Here is a 16,204-nt window from a genome sequence, read left to right as displayed (position 1 = left end):
CTTACTCCTTTCTTGCTCTGGTATAAAGAGTGAGATTTTCAAGAAAATCTCAATTGCGCAGGTTGCTAAATGACTATATCTATTGGATACGATCTTGCAGAGTTTGTCATGTGAAAGTTAGGACACTGTTTAGAAAAGAATGAGAGGGGCGCCTGGGTGGCACAGCGGTTAAGCGTCTGCCTTTAGCTCAGGGCGTGATCCTGGCGTGCTGGGATCGAGCCCCACATCAGGCTCCTCCGCTATGAGCCTGCTTCTTCCTCTCCCACTACTCCTGCTTGTGTTCCCTCTCTCGCTGGCTGTCTCTATCTCTGTCGAATAAATAAATAAAATCTTAAAAAAAAAAAAAAAAGAATGAGATACTGAAATTTAGAATGGAGATGTGTGATTGGAGCCAGATGAAACTGACAATCTTGAACCCCCCCCCCAAGTCCCTCTGAGCCTCCTTTGCCACTAGAAGTAGTTTGTCCTCTTGTATCTGAGGAAACTAGCTGTCCTGTGCTTAAAGTTTTTGTGATTAACCCATCTGGGGTAGGTGCCTTGAAGAGGAATGCTCATGTTTTTCAAGACCCATCGAAACCACTCACTGTGTTCACTAGATAAATAGCTAGGGTAAAATCTCAGCATGTTCCAGGGGGCGGGTAGACACTATGACCTCAAAGGAAATTATTTACACACCAAAAGAATTGAAAGACTCTGCTAATATATAATCAGCATACCTTGGAAATATATGGGGTAGAGAATTTAAGTGTGTCAGATTAAGGAGGGGAAAATATAACACTAAATTGGGCAGAATTCACTGATATGGGTGCACTTACTAGAGATCCCAGATGTAATGTGTTAGCTTGGAGAGCTGGAGGTGGCTCTCATAGTTTACTTGGTTGGTTGACTGAAACATGGACTCAGAGGTGACCTACATTTAATTATCTTGGGATGCTAGAGGTTTTCTGGCATAGTAAGAAGGGAATCCAAAGCTTGGGGAAATAAGAATGTTAGAGTGGATTTATGATGTATGACCTGCATACCTAATCCCCAAATATATTCCATTAAAAGATCCAGAAAGCGCTACCTTAATAAGGCATTGAGAACTATGTTAGTGGGAGAAACACTTACATTCTTCTAAAGGTTTGTGATTGCTTTCTTTTGGAGGCTGGGCGTAGCTATGGGTGATACTGCTTTTGAGGTGAGCTCCCTGGTTTAAATGGAGATAATAAGTTTCCAGATTATTAGAGGCCAGATGGCAGCGACATCAAAGATGAGGGGGGTGCATTTACTGTAAAAGGTAGCATGTATCAGTAATCAGAATGCCTTGGCTTTCAGGGATCTTTGACTATGGATAATTGACCATAATATCCCTAGGAATAAAATAGTCTACTAGAGTGTTGCTTGAGCTATACAACAGGAAAAAACCTCTAGATTGGGTACCCCAAATCCTGACTTTACTTGACTTGCCACAGGAGAATCACAGCCTCTCACCTAGTACTAGACATAAATCAATTCACAAACAGAGCCTCTTGACTCAAGGAGAGCCTAGGTAACCTTAGAAGGAATATTGAAGCATTCATTTGAGTATATACCATAAGTTTTCCTCCAGACTTCCCCCTACGGAGCCTGCAGCTGTTACTAGAGTGGGCATTATGGAAAAGGAAATACACAGATCTTTGGAGAATTACTAGACACTGGCTCCAGAGTGACACTAATCATTAGGGGCTCAAAATCCCACTGTGCCCCACCAGTAAAAACGGAGCTGTACTGGTAATTCTCAAGACCATGTCTTAGATTCAGTGGTTTGCTAGGAGAACTTACAAGACTCAGCATACAGTCACAGCTAAGATTTATTACAGGAAAATGACACAAAACAAGATCAGCAAAGTGTCTTGCATGGGATGATGTCTAAAGGAAAACAGGTATAAGCTTCCAAGAGTCCTATTCCAGTGGAGTCACACAAGACATAATTAATTCTTCCAGCTGTGAGTTGTGACACATGTGAAATGTTGTCTACCAGGGGAAATTGTCAGAGACTCAGTGCCTATCTATCACCGAACTACCCTAAGCTACTATAAAAAAAAAAGAGTTAACACAACAGGCCTGACTATTATCCTTTGAAAAAGTCTGCTTAAAATGTTTTTGCTTGGGGGGCGCCTGGGTGGCACAGCGGTTAAGCGTCTGCCTTCGGCTCAGGGCGTGATCCCGGCGTTCTGGGATCGAGCCCCACGTCAGGCTCTTCCGCTATGAGCCTGCTTCTTCCTCTCCCACTCCCCCTGCTTGTGTTCCGTCTCTCGCTGGCTGTCTCTATCTCTGTTGAATGAATTAAAAAAAAAAAATGTTTTTGCTTGGGACAGCTACATACAAAAAATGAAACAGGACCGCTTTCTTACACTACACACAAAAATAAACTCAAATGGATTAAAGATCTAAATGTGAGAGATGAAACCATAAAATACCTATAAAAAAACATAGGCAATAATTTCTTTGACATTGACCTTAGCAGGATTTTCTAGATATGTCTCCTTAGGCAGGGGAAACAAAAGCCTACCACATTCACCTAGACATAAGGTTGTATGTGCTCATCAGGAAATGGAAACCAATATTGGACTGTTCCAGAAATTATAAATTGCATGAACAGGTGGCTTGACTCAGGAGTCCTTCAAAACTGACACCTGTTGCACTGTCTCCTCCATCCCTCCACGGGCTCTTGGGAGTTCCTTACAACCAACTGACTGAGGAAGAAAAGTCTTGAGGCTGGTTTACAAATGATAGGCATGATATTTTGGTACCACCACAAAGTAGTCAGCTGTAGCACTATAGTACTACACAGGAGTGACTCTGAAGTAGAGTGGTGAACGAAAATCTTAACATTGTTTCGAACTTCAAGTGGCACTTTGGTTGGTCACTTTGCCTGGAGTGAGAGATGGCCAAAAAGCAAATACACTATTTGTGGGCAATTTCTAATAGGCTAGGTGGAATAGACTTGGGAGATAAATGACAATTCTAGAGAAGAGATATATGGCTGGATGTCTAAAAGGCACAGGATGTAGAAGATATTTTTGTCCTGTGTAAATGCCCACCATTGGATGTCTACTGCAGAGGGCTTTTAATAATCAGGTGGACAAAATTATGTGCTCTTTGGATGTCCCCATCAACATCAGTGTTTCTTCAATGGGACCATGAACAAAGTAGCAGTGGTTACAGAGGTGAAGGCTATACATGGGCTCAAAGCATGGCTTCACTCTTACTAATGATACTGCTTGATGCCTAGTATGTCAACAGCAGAGACCAAAAATTAGTTCCTGCTATGCCACCATTCCCTGGTGGAGCATCCTGATGGAAGTTTGACTGTATCGGACCTCTGCTATTATGGAAGGTGCAGAGATTCATCCTCAATGGCATAAAGAAATATTTTGCATATATATTTGCCTTCTGTATTTATAATACATCTGACAACACCATTATCCATGGACTCATGGAGTATCTTATCTTCGACTGTGGTATTTCACATCTTATTGCTTCTGATCATTGTACTCCTTTCACTACAGACGAAGTAAAGCAATAAGATCATCCTTATTGAAATAACTGATCTTATCACATTTCCCATCACCAAGAAGAGGCTGACCTAATTGAATGAGAAATGAAGGCTCAGTTACAGTGCCAAATGGGAGACAATACCCTAAAAGAATGGAGTTCTGCCTTAAAGCATGTAAGTATATGCTTTGAATTAAAGACCATTATATGATGCCATCTCCCCCATATCCAGAAGACATAGTTCAGGAATCAAACAGTGAAAGTGGTAGTAATCCCTCTCACTGTTATACCTAATAACTCACTTAGAACATTAATGCCATCTTGGCAACTTTGAGCTCTCCGTTTTGAAGTTTTCGATCCCAAGAGGGCAATGCTTTCACCAGGGGGCATAACAAAGGTTCTGTTGAGTTAGAAGATGAGACTACCACCTGGCCATTTTGTTCTCCTTCTGCCACTAAACCAGGAAGAAACGGGTTATTCTACTGGCTAGAGCAATTGATTGATTCTGACTATGAAGGAGAAATTGGGTTGTTATACAATAGCATGAGAAGGACTGTGTGTGGAAAACTTACACAACATACAAACAAGAAAAGATACAACTATTGCAGAATCAGACACTTTATTAATGAAGATTTGCATCATGCCATGAGGTAAGGAACTCTGACCAGTTGATATTTTAGCAGAGGGCAAGTGAAATAAGAGGTAGCAAAAGAAGAAAGCCATAGATATCATATCAATTATGACCTTATGCGCAGTTACAGAAGTGAGGACTGTAGAAGCTCTGCATATTTTCTCTTTGTTATACATATACGATTACTTGTATATGCTAACTTTAGTCTTTAGGTAATATTCAGTGTGGTGGTGGCTGAATTTGAAGAGTAATTAATATAGTCAGCAATAGTTACAATGATGATTGAGACTGATTTCTCCTGTCAAGTGGAAAACAGTTGTATGGAAATTGAAATGTGAATAGAAGGATGTATTGGAAGCTGAGTAGCTAGAGGATGGACAAAGTTATTGATTGATTGATGTTAGTTCCAAACACACATATAATTGCCTTGCTATGTGATACTGGAGTAGAACCCTATCAAAATTTCTCTTTTACTAGCTGGTATAGTGTTAAACTTTTTTAGTCGAAGGTGCTGAGGGGACACTTCATGAGGAAGGAGCTTCTCTTCCAGACGAATGTGGTTTTCTCTCTTCTTGCTCCTGTGGTGTGTGGCAGCCAGAAGAGTGTGAAATACCTAGTGGTGCTTAGCTCCCAGCAAGTTTCAGTGGCACCCATGCATGCAGCAAATTCCATTGTCATCGTAGCTGGTCTCCAAGCAAACCTCCCAGGTGTCCTAGCAAATAATTTCCTAGCCATTTCCATAGATACCCTGGCTGGTGGCTTTCCAGTGAGTTTCATGAGTGTCCCAGCTGAGGGCAAGATACAAAGACGTCCAGATTTGATCGGAAGAAATAAAACTGTCTATATTCATAGACCACATGGTCATCTATATAGGAAATACTAAAGAATCTATAGGAAAGCTACTAGAACCAAGAGTTTAAAGAGGTTGCAAAATACAAGGTCATTGTACAAATAACAGTTTTATTCATATATCCTAACAACAATTAGAAACTGGGGTTTAAGAAGAAAATAATTAAGAAAACCTTAAATAAGAAATACGGATAAATTTGATTTAAAAATGTACAGAAAGATGATCCTCTTTGGACCAATTGAATTCCTATGTTTTTTTTATGGGCACACCAAATGGTAAGCCTTTAACCCTTATTTTATTTGTGTCGTTTTCTCAGACCTGATTATATAGCTGGTAACCTTGAAAGGTGAGGTAATGTCCTTCCACTGCTCAAAGATAAAGCTTACATTCTGTGTACAAACAAGCTCAGTGTTCATTAGTTGTGATTAAAAACCGCTACCTGTACAGAATCAGAATCCATGGGGATCTGCTGCATCACTCCCATGGAACATGGAGGCAAGAGAAACTGGCACAAACATGCTGATTTTTATGCTGCTTGTCATGTCATGAGTAATAAAGTCTTTTGTCTCTGATACAGAGGTCTCATGTCTTCTGTTGGCATCTGTGAAATAGTGTAATAAGCTAACTTAATTTTTAAATGGCATAAGATCAAATTAAACACCCAGCAAAGACCTATCACTGAGAGATATAAAAAAAGACCTAAATAAGTGGAGAGATACACCATGACCATGGACTGGACAACCGAATATTAATATATTATTCTCATTTGTCATTAGAATGACTATTTGTCATTAGAATGACTACGGACGAAAAGACTATACAAAATATTGGTGGGTTATGGAATAATAATTCCAGTGGGAATGTGAAATGCCACATCCATTTTGGAAAAGAGATTGGAAATGTCTTTAAAAAGTTAATCAGTTAAACATACACCTACCATATATATACCATATGTACCTCAGCAATTACACTCTGAGATATTTACCCAATGTATATGAGAACACATTTCCAAACAAAGTTTGTACATAGATGTCCATACAAGCTTTATTGTAGTAGCCCCAGACTGGAAACAATCTATCCATTGGAAGGTGAATTGCTAAACAAATTGTGGTAAATCCATACAATGGAGTACTACTTAGCAATAAAGTCTATGAATTCAAACTATGACATGGATGCATCTCAAAATAATTATGCTGACTGGAGGGACCAGATAAAAATAAATACATGTTGTAGGATTCCATTTATGTAAAAGTTTCACAGAACTCTGTTTTCAGCTCCAATATGTAAAAAGCTTGGAACTTGCAACTTGGATTCTTATAATAAGTAAAAAAGATGGAGAAACTGGAAACCAACAACTTTTAATAGATCCATCTGAAAATTGAGGTCACAAGATAAGCCATTACCTGGAAATCTGGAGAGAGCCTAATACAGACAATTACAGTGAAGGTCAGCTTAATGGGAAGAGAAATTGCTGGAACCTGTAACCAGTAGGAATACTTCCATGGTAATTTTAATGCATTGCTGGAGGCTGAGAGTGGACTGGTGTGAGTTAAGAATTCTTGGGGTCCAGTCTTAGGACCCATACTGTCATGGTATTTACCAACGTAAGCTTCACACCAGATTCTTATGGTGAAGATTTTAGAAAAGTAAACATTTAAAAATATACCCAATGGGAACATTAACAGTTTTGAGATACACCAAGGGCATTTTCTATGACAAAGGTTTACTCTCTAAGGGAAATTATCAGAGTCTTATCTGACCTGAAAAAAAGACAAACAATTCCAGCACCCTCTAACCTTATTATTTCACACAAAAGGAGAAAAAAAAAAAAGGCTCAGGTATCTTCTAAAAGTCACAATCCAAGAACTTCAAACCCACTAAAACACAGATTTAATCATGAGGTTATAGAATTTTCCCCCTTCCCTACAACTTAAGAAAATATCAACAGAGCTCCAGTATAGTAACAGTGCATTACAACTGAAAAAGATGTAAGACAATAGACCCTATTTAAGAAGGACTTTGTAAAGAAACTCAAAGTCAACAGGGAAGAAAAAACAAGGAAACTGGAGGAAATTGAAGCCTCTGGAACCTACAGCTACAAAAACTAAGTGTAGCCTAACTCCTAGCAATATTAATATAAAGCCTCACATTAAAAGCCTAATTACTTGAGTTTCTATTTCTCAATACATACATGTCTGGCTTGTAAACAAAAATTTACAACACGGTAAAGGGCAAGAATGAACAGTCTGAAAAAATTATTAGAACCAGACTCAGATATAACACAGGTCTTGCAATTATACAAGGATTTAAAGTAACTATGATTAATACATTAAGGGCTCTTATGGAAAGTAGACAACATGCAAGAACAGAGAGGCAATGCAAGCAGGGATGAAAACTCTAAGAAGGAATCAAAACAAAATGATAGAAATTAAGAACATTGTAATAGAAATGAAGATTGCCTTTCATGTGCTTATCAGTAAACTGGACTCAGCCCAGGAAAGAATAATTGAGTTTGAAGATAGGTCAGAAGAAAATTTCCAAAGTGAAAAGCAAAGATAAAATATAATGAATTAAAAAAAATCAGAATATTGAAGACCTGTGGACAATTTCCAAAAGTATGTGCTATGCATAATTGAAATACCAAAGGGAGAAAGGGAGAATTATTTGAAGTAACAATGGCCTAGAATTTCCCAAAATTAATGCTAGAAACCATACCATAGGAAGCTCAGAGAATACCAACCAGGATAAATACCAAAAATCCTACATGAGCTGTTTATTCAAAATGCAGAAAACCAAAGAATACCAATATTAAACTGTATCTAATTGACATTTGTGAAATACTTCATCTAGCATCAGCAGAATATCCATTCTTCTCACGTTCACATTGACATTCACCAAGAGAGGTCACATTCTGGGCCTTAAAATAGACCGTAACAAATTTATAAAAATGGAAAAAGTATGCACAATGGAAAACTAGAAATAGATAACAAAATTATCAGATTTTCAAAACCCTTAAAGATTAATAACACACTTCGAAATAGCACATAGCTCAAAGACAAAGTCTTACAAGAAAGTTAAAAAATATTTTTGGGGCACCTGGGTGGCTCAGGTGGTTAAGCAGCCCAACTCTTGATTTCAGCTCAAGATCTGGAAGAGGTCATGATCTCAGGGTCCTGCAGTCGACTAAGCCCTGCAATGGGCTCCCCACTTAGTGGGGAGTCTGCTCTCTGTCTCTCTCTAGCTCTCTCTCTCTCAAATTAATAAATTAAAAAAATATTTTCAACTAAATGAACATGAAAATGCAACTTAATCAGAATTGTGAAAGGCAACAATTGTGGCACTCAGAGGAAAATTTATTACATTAAATGCACATATCAGAAAGAAGCAAAATCTAAAATGAGTAATCTAAGCCTACGTTTTAGGAAACTAAAGGAGGAACAACTTTAATTTCTTTCTTTGGGACCAAGTTTTCTAATACGTTTCATATTCCTTCTTCCCAAAGAATTTTCTTTAACATTTCTTATAGAGTAGATCTGCTGGTGGTGATTTCTCTCTTTTTATTGTATGACTAGGCTTCATTTGCCTTCACTTTAAAGGGTATAGAATTCTGGAATGGCATGTGGGTTTTGCTTTTTCCAGCACTTAACAGATTTCACTCCATCATCTTCATCTTCATTCCTTCATCTTCATCACTCATCATCTTCATGTTTTCTAATGAAAAGTCTTGCTGTAACTCTTATTCCTCTGTGGATAATTTGACTTCTTTTCCCTGGCTGCCTTTACGATTTTTATCTTTGTTTTTGGTGTTCAGCAGTTTGCATATGATAGACGTACTTTTTTTCCCTTTCCTATTTTGGTATTAATATTACTCAATATTTTCTGAGTTTCTTGGATCTGTTTGGTATATCTCTAATTTAGGAAAATTCTCAGCCATTACTTCTTCAAGTATTTCTTCTGCCCCATTTTCTGTCTTCTACTGCAGGGACTCCAGTGATGCATACATTACACCATTTATTATTGTCCATCGGATTTTGAATGGTGTGTTCTGTTTATTTTTTAATTTAATTTAATTTAATTTTTTTACATTTCAGCTTGGGTAATCTCTATTGATCTATCTTCAAGTTCACTGATTCTTTTCTCGGCTTTGTTTAGTTTGCTGATGAATTTGATAAAGACAGTCTTCATCTCTATTACTGTGTTTTGATGCCTAGAATTTGCATTTGATTCTTTCTTATAGTTTACATATCTCTGCTGAAGATATATATCAAGTCTTAAATGTTGTCTGCCTTTTCCATTACAGTCTTAAACATTTATCATCATTATTTTAACTCCATATTATGATAGTTTCAATACTTGGGTCATGTCTGGGCTTGGTTGTGATGATTGTTTTGTCTCTTCAGACTGTGCTTTTTCTCTTTTTAATTTTTTTCAAGTTTTATATAATTAAGTAATCTCTACCCCTAATGTGGGGCTCAAACTCGCAGTCCCAAGGTCAGGAGTCACATGCTCTTCCAAATGAGCCAGCCAGGCACAACTCTTTTTGTTTTAAATAAGATTATTGAGGTGTAACTTACATGTTATACCATTCACCTATTTAACACGTACAATTCAAGAGCTTTGAGAATACTCACGCTATTGTGCAACCATCACCACAATCAATTTTAGAATATTTTAGTCACTCCAAAACGATACATTTTAGATATCACCCTGGGATAGGAAGCCAGTAATCTCCTTTCTGTCTCTATATATTTGCCTATTCTGGACATTTCATAATAAATGGAATTATACAATATATGTTACCTTGTGACCAGCTTCTGTTGCCATATTGATTTCAAGGTTCATCCTATTGTAGCATGGGTGCCAATAGCATTCATTGTGTGGATATACTATATTTTATTTATCCATTCATTCATTGGTTAATAGACATTTGGGTTATTTCCAATTTGGGGATATTGTGGATATAATACTGCTATGAACATTTGTGTACAAATTTTTGTGTAGATAAATTTTTCCATATCTCTTTTTAAAAAAATATTTAATTTATTTATTTGAGAGAGAGAGAGAGAGATAGCAAGAGAGAGCACAAGAGCAGGGGGGCGAGGGAGAAGCTGGCTTCCTGCTGAGCAGGGAGCCCAGTGCAGGGCTCGATGGATCCCAAGACCCCAGGATCATGACCTAAGCCAAAGGCAGACACTTAACCAACTGAGCCACCCAGGTTCCCCTCCATCTTTCTTGAAGTAGAAATGCTAGGAGCACCTGGGTGGCTCAGTCGCTTAAGGGTCTGCTTTCAGTTCAGGTCATGATCCCGGGTCTTGGGGTGGAGCCCCGCACTGGGGTTCCTTTTCAGCAGGGAGCCTGCTTCTCCTCCCTCTTCCATTCCCCCTGCTTGTGCTCTCTGACTCTCTCTGTCTCTCTGTCAAATAAAGAAATAAAATCTTAAAAAAAAAATGCTGGTGGTAACTCTATGTTTAAACATTGGATGACCTATCAAACTGTTTTCAAAAGTAGCTATACGATTTTATATTCCTACCAGTGGATGTGGGTTCTAATTTCTCCATGTCCTCATCAACACTTATTATCTAATGGTAGTTGTGTGGATTTACATTTGCTGATGGCTAATACTATTGAGTATCTTTTTATATGCTTATTTTCCATTTGCAATGCATATCTTCTTTGGAGAATTGTCTGTTCAGATACTTAGCTCATTTTAAAATTGAGTTGTCATTTTGTTATTGAATTATAAAAGTTCTTTATATATTCTAGATGCAAATCTCTAATCAGGTATGTGGATTACTAATATCTGTATCTTTTCACTTTCTGATAGTGTCCTTTGATGAACAATAGTTTTAACTTTGAGGATGTCCAGTCTATTTCTTTCTCCTGTTACTTGTGCTTTTCTTGTGATATCTAAAAAGACATTGCCTAATCCATGGTCATGAATATTTATGCCCAAGTTTTTTTTCTAAAAATTTTGTAGTTTAGCTCTTAAATTTAGGCCTTTGATCCACAGTGAATTAAATTTTTGTATATTTTGTGAGAAGGGGGGAGCATGGCTTAAATGTCAAGGACTCTTGCTGTTTTTAACAAATTTTTAGTAGACTCTTTGGCTAAATGTTTCTACATTTGGTGTATGCCTTTAGGACCATTTCCTTAGACTTTAAATGGTTGGATGTTTTAAATAGCTTTACCAGTTATGCTCGTGTTACTCGGGAATGTGTCCGTGAAGCTCCACAAGCTGCCATTCTTGAAGTAGAACTCAGCCTTTGTCTTTTTCTTGCTTTTCACATGTTCTGGAATACTTTGTTGAAAACTTGGCATATTCTACGGGACACTAGTTAGTGAGATAGATATAAATATATATATGTACATTTTGCTTATATACTTAGAGGTCATAACTTTCCTTCTGCTGATCCTTCAGCATGAGGGTGTGTGTTAATCTAGTCAGGAGTTGGACTGAGCTTGAAATTTGTTGTTACCCTCAGTGATTACCCTGATGGTTATTCTCAGTGCACCACAGGCTTGATGTTTCTAGAGTGCAGGGGCTCTCAGCTGAGGGTGATTTTGCCCCTTAGGGGACATTTGGGACTGCCTGGGACACTTCTCATTGCCCAACTGGGAGTGTGCTACTAGCATCTCTGGCGAGTAGGGAACAGAGATACTGCTAACCATCCGACAACTCACAGGATAGCATCCATAAGAGAATTCTCCAGTACATAATGTCAATAGTGCCAAAGTTAGGAAACACTGCTCTAGTGCTACCTTATGTTTCAGATAGTTTGCTAGAGTGTTTTCCATTAAATCTGCTTCCCTCTTGGCTGGCTTTGCACTGTTCCTCAGAGACAGTCTTTCTCCTGTGGTTCCTAGGTGTTTTCCACTGTTATTTCTACTTGACTCATGTTAATATATTGGTGGCTGGTAGGGGAGGGGAGCATTCTCTGATGTTCCGAGTATGTCTTAGCCAGGCAGTATGAATCTAAGGCTTGGGGATATGGCCTTCACAAATGTTCACATTCTCATTCAGTTGTGGTGTTGGGCCTGGCACCACATGTTCTAGTTCCCAACTTAGGGAGAGAGGGTTTTTTTTTTTTTTTTTTTTTTTTTTTTTTTTTTAGAGAGAGAGGGAGAGAAGGCACATGAGCAGGAATGGAAGGGGCAGAAAGAGAGAGAAAGAGTCTTAAGTAGACTTCATGCTTAGCATGTACCTTCAAGAGAGAATTACAACTGAACAGAGGGGTGAGTGAATTAAATCAAAATACCAATCCTTTAAGATGTGTATTTGTATAATAGATACCTTCTGCTAAGTTACATCAGTTTGATTTCTAGTTTTGTGTATCAAAAATTTCCCCTTTGGTCCCCAGTTTTGTTTCTGAAATGTTTTATTGTGTTTTGATTGCTATTGAAGGTGGGTTTTTTAACAAATTCTAAGTTTTTTACCTCTTTCAGGAGTTGATGCACTTAAGTTCACTAATTGAGTTCTTTATAGAATTTAATCCGGAACTAGATAGTGAACTCTTTCTCAAAGTAAAGGATGTTAATGTAACATAATTCCCTTTGTGTGAGTTACTTGTGTAAGTAGCCCTCAATTTAATGGAGTATAAACTGCCTAAATTAATGAGGTGAAGAGCTGGTGGATCTTGCTGCAGTTGTGTTCAGTGTGAGCTATTCATCAGGACCTTGGTACTTTGGTAGTGTCATCTTAGTTTCCTGCATCAAATAATGTGAAAATAGCAAATCTTTGCACTACAAAATTAGTGTTCTACAAAAATCCCTACAACTGACCATAGTGTACCATAATATGCAAATTTTACCTGTGGCCAGCAGATGGCAGTGTTCAACCCAATTCAGTTCAACTCGTAAGCTTGCTTTTTTGGTCCGCTGAATTTTTCCTGGGCACCTACCTCAAGCACTTGTAGGTGTTAGGGATGTGGTAGTAAACAAGAACAGAACCACTAATCACCCCCATAGAGTTTATTTGTTGTTTCGTACTACCTGTAAGATGAGAAGGCCTTTAAATAATCTCTTTAAACTACAGGATGTTTTCTTGTTGTCATATTGGTGGACGGGGGAGGGAGTGGGGATGAACACACAAAAACAAAGAACCAGCATAAAAAACAAAATTTAAAAAAGTTAGTAGAGGGGGCCTGGGTGGCTCAGTCCATTAAGTGTCCAGTGTCCAACTCTTGATTTCTTTTTTTTTTTTTTAAGATTTTATTTATTTATTTATTTGACAGAGAGAGAGGGAGGGAGGGAGAGAGAACAAGCAGGGGAGCTGCAGACAGAGGGAGAAGCAGACTCCCCATTGAGCAGGGAGCCTGACGTGGGGTTCAACCCTGGGTTCATGACCTGAGCCAAAGCAGATGCTTAACCAACTGAGCCACTCAGGCTCCCCCCAACTCTTGATTTCTGCTCAGGTCATCTCAGCATCCTGAGATTAATCTCATCAGGCTCTGCACGGGGAGTGGAGCCTGCCTAGGATTCTCTCTCTCCATCTATCCTTCCCCTATCGCTCTCCATCTCTCCCCCCGCCACCCCCCAAAAAAGTCAGTAGAGTCACAGAGACAGATGACAGTGTTTCATTGGCAGTAAAAATCTGGTTCAATAATGATCATAGGGAAGCAACTGATGTTTAGGGTCATCATGCAGTCTATTGTCTTATGTTTAGGACAGTGGGATCAGAGTCCTTCACCTCTAACCCCACCCCAGATGTGTTTAGAAGTCAGAATTTTGGGGATTTTGGAAAAGCAGTATGTTATATATTACCTAACACCCCCAGTGTAATCTGGGGAAGCCCCGTAATCAAACACATTCATACTTATGCAATAAAATACAGGAAAATTCACACTATAATTTATATACACCACCCCTATGCCAATTAGGTCTATTTTGCCAACAGCTTTTGGTTTTCAGAGATTTTGGAATGGCAGATAAGTATTGTGGAGCTATATTATTCCATGACAAAAAGGAATCCAGCCCACAATCTCCAAAGAACTATTCCAGTTTTCTGGAAAATGGATTCTCAGTCTATAGAGGCTTGTGAGAGTTTGATTTCTATACAGGCATGCCTTGTTTTATTGCAGGACACTTTATAGTACTTCATAGATACTGTGTGTTTGGTTTTTTGTTTGGTTTTCTGTTTTTTTTACAAATTGGCGCTTTGTGGCAGCCCTATATTGAACAAGTCTGTTGGTGCCATTTTTCCAATAGTATTTGCTCACTCATGTCTCTGTGTCAGATTTTGGTAATTCGCACAATATTTCAAAGTTTTGCATTATTATTATACTCAAATTGCTGCAATCTCATGATAAAACTTTGATGGATGAGGAGTTGCTTCTTACGGATGAGCAAAGAAAGTGGTTTTTTGAGATGGAATATACTCCTGGTGAAGGAGCTGGGAAGATTGTTGAAATGACAATAAAGGATTTAGAATATGACATAAACTTAGTTGATAAAGCAACAGCCACAGTTGGAGAAGATGGACTCCAATTTTGAAAGAAGTTCTACAGTGGGTAAAATACTATCAAACAGCATCACTTGCTACAGAGAAACCACTTGTGAGAGGAAGAGTCAATCCATGTTGCAAACTTCATTGTTGTCTTATTTTAAGAAATTGCCTTTAGTAACCACCACCCTGATCAGTCTGCAGCCGTCAATATGGAGGCAGGACCCTCCAACCACTAAAAAGATAACCACCCACTGAAAGCTCAGATAATGATTCACATTTTTTAGCAATAAAATATTTTTTAATTAAGGTATACACATTGTATTTTTAGACATGGTGCTCTTGCACACTTGTAAGACTACAGTATAGTGTAGAAAAGCAGCATTCTCAGTGCCGTGAGAATATAAGCTCACACCTTTTATATGTACTGGAAAACCAAAAAGTTCATTTGACTCACTTTATTGTGATATTTGCTTCATGCTATTCTCTGGAACCAAACTTAGAGCATCTCTGACATATGCCTGTGTTTGTTCACAAATTTGTTCAGTATTGTTAGGTCCTGGATATTGTCATTCTTGACATTTTTTAAACTAAAGTGAATCAGAACTAATTTTGTTTTGAGAATGTTTAGTTTAATTAGGTATTTTGAGAGATTTAAGACTATTGCAATATCAGGATTGGAAATTATGACCTTGGAAAATGAATGTTTTGCTTATTATCACTCACAAATTAAACATGACTTGGGATTTCTGCTAAATTTCAGTGTATTTACCAATTAAAAAACACAGTTAACTAAAAAAAAAAAAAAGACACTGGATCAAAATAATCAAGGCCTTCCATTGTTTATGGTCATCTAGCCTCTGGTTGTCATGTTTTATTTAACTTGTAAAAAACAAGAAGGTAATTTACCACACTATCTTGGCGGTAATGTAGTGCTAATGATCTTCATATAATCTAGGGTTTAGAAGATTGATTTTTAAACTTCTTTTAGTTAAAAAATACTAAAAATATTTTTGTCACAATTTCTCTAAGTGACAAAAGACTCTAACACGGAAGTTATTTCCAGGAAGTCAGGAGGATCCCAAATGAAATTATGATAGTAAAAATGATCAGGATGAGAGAAAAATGGCAGGGATGACCAAAGAGTTCATGGAGCTTTCAGAATGGAACAACAAAACCAGACCGGCTTTCTTAGCTGGATGCATTGTGCCTTCTAATTTCAGAAAGTGTCTATGTTTGTTTCATTATTAAGTCTTTATGTTGTTCTCAAAAGTACTTGAAGCAGCTTACATAAACATATATAAAATACCAGGTTAAACAAGTATGTGTTGGAAAGAAAATCAGGGTCACATAGGAAGAAAACTAAGGAAGGAAGATAGGGGAAGGGGTGGGAAGCTGGGACATCACCTTTGTACATTTTGCTTCTGAGCCTTCCAGGTACCCAGGTTAGAAGAGAAGTGCTCTCAGTGCCATGAGAATTATAAGCTCATTGAAGTTAGCACAGTTGATTCACTGTCACCATTCTGGGACACAGCAATATGTCTCAGAACGGGCATGTGACAAATACGCATTAGTGAATAAAGATTTATAGTGTCTCTAATGATGAAAAATAACAATATTGGTCTGTGGAAACACAACTTCTTTTAGCATTCAGAAATTTCCTCCTGGTCTTCATGAGAAGACACTGTAGATGCAGGGACCAACATTCTTGGTAACATTTTGAAGAATAATGTGGCAAATTTTATGTGGAGCTTTCATGTATTTG

At 38.0% G+C, this 16,204-nt stretch overlaps 1 protein-coding gene across 1 annotated transcript in view; it reads left to right on the top strand.

Moving 5' to 3' along the window:
• The first annotated feature begins 12,129 nt into the window (after positions 1-12,129).
• The window catches only part of TMEM182 (transmembrane protein 182), a 264,818-nt gene continuing 260,743 nt past the window's right edge, over positions 12,130-16,204 (top strand). Inside the window, exon 1 of the mRNA XM_087863236.1 lies at positions 12,130-12,233. The gene's annotated coding sequence lies outside the window, so the exon portion shown is untranslated. The remainder of the gene's footprint in view (positions 12,234-16,204) is intronic.

This window comes from Ursus americanus, chromosome 7 (assembly GCF_024610735.1).
Source record: "Ursus americanus isolate L20-20 chromosome 7, mUrsAme1.1.p, whole genome shotgun sequence".
Taxonomy (NCBI): domain Eukaryota; kingdom Metazoa; phylum Chordata; class Mammalia; order Carnivora; family Ursidae; genus Ursus; species Ursus americanus.
The sequence above is the reverse complement of the archived record's forward strand: the minus strand, read 5'-3'. Positions and strand labels throughout refer to the sequence as shown.